Raw genomic sequence first — 7861 nt, forward strand, 5'->3', positions numbered from 1 at the left:
CCCGTGACTTTGTCAAGGCCTGCGCGATCTGTGCTCGAGGGAAGGCCTCCCATCAGCCGCCCGCTGGTCTGTTGTGCCCTCTCCCTGTTCCCAGTCGACCTTGGTCCCACATCGCAGTGGATTTTGTAACCGGTCTGCCTCCCTCTGAAGGTAACACAGTTATCCTTACCATTATCGATCGTTTTTCCAAATCTGTTCACTATGTTCCCCTTCCCAAACTTCCCTCTGCTCTTGAAACTGCCAATCTCTTAGTCAAGCATGTTTTCAGGCTTCATGGCCTCCCTTTAGACATAGTTTCAGACCGTGGTCCCCAGTTCTCCTCGGTGGTGTGGAAGGAGTTCTGCAAGGCGGTGGGGGCGACAGCCAGTCTCTCCTCGGGATACCATCCCCAGACCAACGGCCAGACGGAAAGGGCCAACCAGGACCTAGAAGCTGCTCTGCGTTGTGTCACCGCCCACCATCCGGTCTCCTGGAGCACTTTCCTTCCATGGGTTGAGTACGCCCATAATTCGCTCATCTGCTCGGCCACTGGTATGTCCCCTTTCATGGCTTGTAATGGCTTTGAGCCTCCGTTGTTCCCAGAGCAGGAAAAGGAAATCGCTGTTCCTGCTGTGAAGGACAATGTTAGCAGGATTAGGGAAATATGGAAGACCGTAAAGGCTGCCCTCGCTCGCTCCGCCGAGAAGAACAAGAGATTGGCTGATCTCCATCGTTCACCAGCCCCAGAATACAAGGTGGGACAGGAGGTCTGGTTGTCTGCCCGGGACCTCCCTTTGCAGGTAGAGTCACGCAAACTTGCCCCCCGCTTCGTGGGCCCCTACAAGATAACAAAGATCATCAACCCATCTGCCGTTCGGTTGGATCTCCCGGCATCAATGAATGTCCACCCCACCTTTCATGTTTCCCTTCTCAAGCCTGTTTCCTCCAGTGACCTGTGTCCTCCTGCCGTTGCACCTCCCCCGCCACTTCTCATTGATGGCCACCCCGCGTTTGCGGTCTCCAAGATTCTTGATGTCCGGCCTCGCGGCCGTGGATTCCAGTTCCTGGTGGACTGGGTGGGCTATGGCCCTGAGGAGAGGTCGTGGATCTCCCGTAGCCTCATATTGGACCCGTCCCTCTTGCGGGACTTCTATGCTGCCAACCCTGGTAAGCCGGGCAGGCCGCCCGGTGGCGTCCGTTGAGGGGGGGGTACTGTGGTGGTCCTAGCCCACGCTCCCCTCTACTGGCTTTTATTGTTGTTACACTTCCTGTTTTATGTGGCATGAGTTCAACCTTGGCAGACCTGGGAGCGCACCTGCAGCTCATCACAATCAACACTGCTTTTAAGGAGCGGCATGGGCAGCAAGCAGGTGCCAGATGATTTTGCCAGTCACCATTGGTACATCGGCCAACGAACACTGTAGTTTGTGATTCCTGTCTTAGAACTCTTAACTAATTCTGCTTTTTGCCATCAGGACACCCACCCTCCAAGCCCTCACAGCCACTGCCTGAACCTCAGCCACAGCCACAGCCACAGCCACAGCCTCAGCCTCAGCCTCAGCCTCAGCCTCAGCCATTTACCATTCAACCCACCAGCCGCTCAACACCTTGCCCTTGTGCAATAAAGATCACTTCACACTTCATGTGTTTCCGGTTCGCATTTTGGTCCACATCAACTTTGCCTACCTTGCCGTAACAGTTATGACTGTTCAAAACTTGTGGTGAGACGAAATGGCTTCAGTCATTTTCACTTCTCCTGTTGGACCCTTCTGCTTCAACCAAACCTCAGTATTTTTCATCGCTCTACGCTGACAGACCCTAATGTTATAGGCCAATTTTAAAATTTCAAGGGGGCGCCACAGAGTCATTTTGTTACATTTTTTTTGCAACGTTGCAAAATTATCGAAATTTACAATTTTCCGCACGTATGTGCCAATTTTGGTGACTTTTTGTGCATGTTCAAGCCTCCAAATTGGCCGTTTTCATTTGCCCTGAAAAAAAAAAAAAAAAAAAAAATCCTTTGCAAAACAATAGGGCCTTCGCACGCTTAGTGCTCGGGCCCTAATTAATTACCTTCGTTTTATGGCTGGGTTGAAACAAAAGCGGTTGCACGACGTCTGTAAACAGGGTAAAACGGACAAATTAAAATTAGTTCGGGGGCTTAATGCGCCATGAATCTGCTACGGCAGCATATAGACATATTGTTCTATCAAACACAACAGTTGTTTTGGCTTAAACTACAGCAATTTCTTTTTAAGAGGAGTGCAAGAGCAGCAACTGCTTTTGCAGCCTTGTCTGTGTTTTCCGCCATATACACACATATACACATATATATATATATATATATATGTGTGTGTATAAATATATATATATGTGTGTATAAATATATATATATGTGTATATATATATATGTATATACATACATATATTAGGGCTGTCAAACGATCAAAATTTTTAATCGAGTTAATTACAGCTTAAAAATTAATTAATCGTAAGTAATCGCAATTAATCGCAATTCAAACCATCATAAAATATGCCATATTTTTCCGTAAATTATTGTTGGAATGGAAAGATAAGACGCAAGATGGATATATACATTCAACATACACTACATAAGGACTGTATTTGTTTGATATAACAATAAATCAACAAGATGGCATTAACATTATTAATATTCTGTTAAAGCGATCCATGGATAGAAATACTTGTAGTTCTTAAAAGAAAAATGTTAGTACAAGTTATAGAAATTTTATATTAAAACCCCTTTTAATGTTTTCGTTTAAAAAAAATAAATAAATAAATAAACTAGTAGCCCGCCATTGTTGATGTCAATAATTACTTACACAATGCTCATTCATGGGTGCTGAAGCCTATAAAATCAGTCGCACCCAAGCGCCAGCAGAGGGCGGCAAAACTCCATAACAACAAGTGAGCGTTTCACTGTACTGTCATTTAAATCTGTCTGAGCGGGACATACACACACACATATATATATATATATATATACACACACACACATATATATACACACACATATATACATATATATATATACACATATATACATACGTATATACATATACACACACACATATATATATATATATATATATATATATCTTGTCATACAGCACTAAAATGTATGTATATGTATGAATGAAGCTGGGCAAAATTTTTGGATGTTACTCTGAACCATCATTATGCCCAATTTTATGGTTGCTTTTACCAATGCTAATTCCCTTTTCTTCATCTAAAATGCCTCTTATTTTTACTTGTTACATACTGTATTTTAAACATGGACTTCTCAACTTTTTTTTTGTCTTTCTGTGTTTGCATGGCAAATTTAACCACACATTTTGTAAATCTTTACAATAAAAGCTTTTTTTTTTTAAATTGAGTAATGTTTAAAAAAATAATTAAGGTAGCTAACCCGAAATATCAAGCCATATCGACTTTACATTAGTATAATGGGGAAGAAATTGGTGTACTTTCCTCTATCTATCTATCTATGATAACATGAAAATGAGACTCATGAAGAATACTCAGACTCATGAAGAATACTCAGCTGTTACTGGTTCATTCATCTCCTGAAATAGTACACAATTTCCTATCTTCATTTCAACATGTAAAGTTTTGACCCCTGAGTAACTAGCTTCACCTAGTGTTCAATCTGAAGTGCAACAGAATGTAGGCTGAACTCAAGCTATTTGTGGGGGGCATATTCAATGATATTCCTATTAATTGCTGCAGGACAAAAAAAAACCTTGGCCGCCACAGGCCATAGTTTAGACACCACTGGTTTAGACCATAGGTTGTTGTTTATCTCTGTAAACAGTGGGCTTATGAAGCCCTTTGAGTCGCTATTGTGATAGACTTGAATTGACTTGGATGAATTGGAATCCAGTTCTCCTGGTTTGTTATTTTTGTGGTAGCATTCACCATTAAACAAAATGACAAATAAAGTTAGATCTTTAAAAAGTCTCCTTTCTTCAATCTGTCTTTTATTGTTTTTATTGTCCTGACTACTGCAGAAAACTGAACCCAGAGGATGGACACATACATCACAGTGGAGGTGGTGTAGCAGTTTTTCCTCCACTCCTTATTTATCACTCGTGTCATTGAAATAGAGAGTGTTTGAGTCATTTTTCAATAACTATTGCTGTATTTGAGATCCATTTTTCTCCAACTTTGACTTTCCCCTCCTTTTCATGACCGCCTGCAGGTTGTAGCAGCCAGCTGGGCATTAAGGCTTTGACTTCCACTATGATTCTTACATGCCAGCGACAAAATTGATGACCTAGTTTTAGAGCTATCTTAGGTACTCACTCAGTAATAAAGCACAGATACAGACTACAGATAGGTATTTTAGTAAAAATAATGGTAAAAGTACTCATTAAAGGCCCTTAAGTAAAAACAAATGAAATGCAGGTTTTAAAATGTTCAGTGCAAAAGTATTTTATCCACATTTAATTTGTGCTTGTTTGTTTTCCTGTCCTGAATGTTTGCTGTTATAAAATCTTTCAATAGCATCTCATTATATACTATATGTAACGATGACTTGTTCAAAAGAAATTAAATACACGAGAGACCCACCCCTTCTTTTTGTGTATACTCTATACATGAATGCAGTCAGACAAGGACGGTTTGCTGGCTCAATAATAGGATGCTTTAATTCCAATGTCAACCCAGAACCTGAACTTCATAAAAGAAGGAAAACACGCAAAGCCAAACATGATGAAAGTCTACCTTCAAGGTTCCACGCAGATTAGCGAGGGAGGCTGATGTAGGGTAAAGCCTCAGATTCGTGCAAAGAAGTGCAAAATACAGCAGAAGAATCTCTGACCCGGATAGGCTGCTGCGAGTGCCCCCGGGATGAAGATCACTAAATGGGGGTAGCATTGCGTACCCATGCAAAATGAGTTATCAGGACGAACCAGGATGTATTAATGTAAAATATTAATGTCAACATAACTTAATCCCATGATTTGCAGCAAGTCTTACTATTAATAATGGCAGGGATCCAATAACAGAGATGATGTGTCATAAGGTCTTTACTAAGTTTTGATAGACACCACCAGAAAGGGGGGTTACAGTAAGTAACTGGGGGACAAAAGCACAACCTTACTGACAAATTAATGTGGCCAGCAATGTACTTTTTCCTGACTTTGAAGTATCCACAGGGTGTGCTGAGCATAGCGTGACAACGATTGACTCAAAATGTCTCATTAATTCAGATTGTGCCCTCAAAAGTTTTATTTTTTTTAATGTCATCTTTTAGTGTCCTAGTTTTTCCTTCAAGCGCTTCTGTTCTTGTACAGAGCCAGATACATTATTGCACTTTAGTCGCTCTTTAATCACAGTTAAAAAAAAATACTTAAAAAAATAAAATAAAAAATACAGAAGCTTTGCACCAAAACAGACAAATCCCCCACTGTCCTCTCACTCATCAGCTATCAACTCTTGATGAATCTTGTTTTCTGGTGTGAGGGTTTCCAGATCTTCCAATACTTTAATATGACTTTACTAAATATCCACCAATTATGAAAAGTCAATCATTAGTGAGCAGCTGGACATCACGCTGAGATTGCAGACAGGATAACAGCCTTTTGCTGATGCCACCTTCAATACTACCAAAGCTTTCAGAGCACCGTCATCAAGTAGAGAAGGGATATTACATGCTCTCTTCATTTCATATCTAATGGGGAATAAAGGTTGACACTTTAGGACAAGGGCTGAGTTTTGCTGTCCAGTAATGCCAGGGTCAGATAAAAGTGGATCCATCATAATTTGAGCTCCGCTCTCCAGAGCACTCATGCCATGTCGAGCCAGCTATGATAGACTTAATATTCTTCAAACAAAGATTGGGTTCTCTCACTAAAAGAGAGTAGGAACACAAAGTCTGATATTCCTGATATAAAAATAACTCCATGTGGGGACTTGGAGAGACACAGGGAGCATTGCTAATTTTCTCAGGTGCACCTGTTAGAGAGAGGCACCGTGAGTGAAAATCTCTTTGAAAACGCGCGTTTTCATCAGGTCTTAAGGGGGGAATTCTAATAATTTCGTGAGTGTGAGTAAATCCCAAGATTTAAAGCTTGTCCTCAAATGTTTTCTTTCTGAATTCATTTTGCTTACCGTAATTTCGGACTACAAGCTGCTACTTTTTTCCCCTCATTTTGAATCCTTCAGCTTTTAGTCCAGTACAGCTTATTTGTTGATTTATTAGGTTAATAGGTAACACTTCATTTGACAGCGACGCCATGAGACTCACATAAAACCATCATAATTATGACATGACACATTAAGTGTCATCCGGCAAATTACGTCACTGACTCCAATTACGTCCAGCTCGGATTTTTTACATCCATTCAAAGACAGATATTTTGCCAGATGACACAAAATGACATCTGCCATTAGCATTCATTAATGCTTATGGCAGTGTCATTTCATAATTATGATGGCCTTATGCAGTGCTTAATTTGGATGATAAGGTGCCGGAACGCAAAGTACATATGACGACGCAGTGATGACGAGACGGACACAGGTCCCGGAATATAAGCAGAAATGGTGCTGAAACAACATGCAAATGCTCACTTGCCATGCTGTGGGACTTACAGTTGTGGTCAAAAGTTTACATACACTTGTGAAGAACATAATGTCATGGCTCTCTTGAGTTTCCAGTTATTTCTACAACTCTGATTTTTCTCCGATAGAGTGATTGGAACAGATACTTCTTTGTCACAAAAAACATTATGAAGTTTGGTTCTTTTATGACTTTATTATGGGTTAACAGAAAAAGTGACCAAATCTGCTGGGTCAAAAATATACACACATGGATCTGAAAAAGCGAATCATTGACTTGAACAAGTCAGGAAAGTCAATTGGAGCCATTTCAAAGCAGCTGCAGGTCCCAAGAGCAACAGTGCAAACAATTGTTTGTAAGTATAAAGTGCATGGCACTGTTTTATCACTGCCACGACCAGGAAGAAAACGCAAGCTATCACCTGCTGCTGAGAGAAAATTGGTCAGGAGGGTGAAGATTCAACTGAGAATCATCAAAAAGCAGATCTGCCAAGAATTAGAAGCTTCTGGAACACAGGTGTCAGTGTCCACAGTCAAGCGTGTTTTGCATCTCCATGGACTGAGAGGCTGCCGTGCAAGAAGGAAGCCCTTGCTCCAAAAGTGGCACCTTAAGGCTCGACTGGAGTTTGCTGCTGATCACATGGACAAAGATAAGACCTTCTGGAGGAAAGTTCTGTGGTCAGACGAAACAAAAATCGAGCTGTTTGGCCACAATGCCCAGCAATATGTTTGGAGGAAAAAAGGTGAGGCCTTTAACCCAAAGTACACCATGCATACCGTCAAGCACGTTGGTAGTAGTATTATGCTGTGGGGCTGTTTTGCTGCCAATGGAACTGGTGCTTTACAGAGAGTAAATGGGATAATGAAGAAGGAGGATTACCTTCAAATTCTTCAAGATAACCTAACGTCATCAGCCCGAAGATTGGGTCTTGGACGCAGTTGGGTGTTCCAACAGGACAATGACCCCAAACACACATCAAAAGTGGTAATCGAATGGCTAAATCAGGCTAGAATTAAGGTTTTCGAATGGCCTTCCCAAAACCCCATTGAGAACTTGTGGACAATGCTGAAGAAACAAGTCCATGTCAAAAAGCCATCAAATTTAACTGAACTGCACCAATTCTGTCAAGAGGAGTGGTCAAAGATTCAACCAGAAGCTTGCCAGAAGCTTGTGGATGGCTACCAAAAGCGCCTAATTGAAGTGAAAATGGCCAAAGGACATGTTACCAAATATTAGCGCTGCTGTATGTATATTTTTGACCCAGCAGATTTGATCAATTTTTTCTGTTCACCCATAATA

The sequence above is a fragment of the Corythoichthys intestinalis genome, chromosome 3 (assembly GCF_030265065.1).
Source record: "Corythoichthys intestinalis isolate RoL2023-P3 chromosome 3, ASM3026506v1, whole genome shotgun sequence".
Lineage (NCBI taxonomy): Eukaryota > Metazoa > Chordata > Actinopteri > Syngnathiformes > Syngnathidae > Corythoichthys > Corythoichthys intestinalis.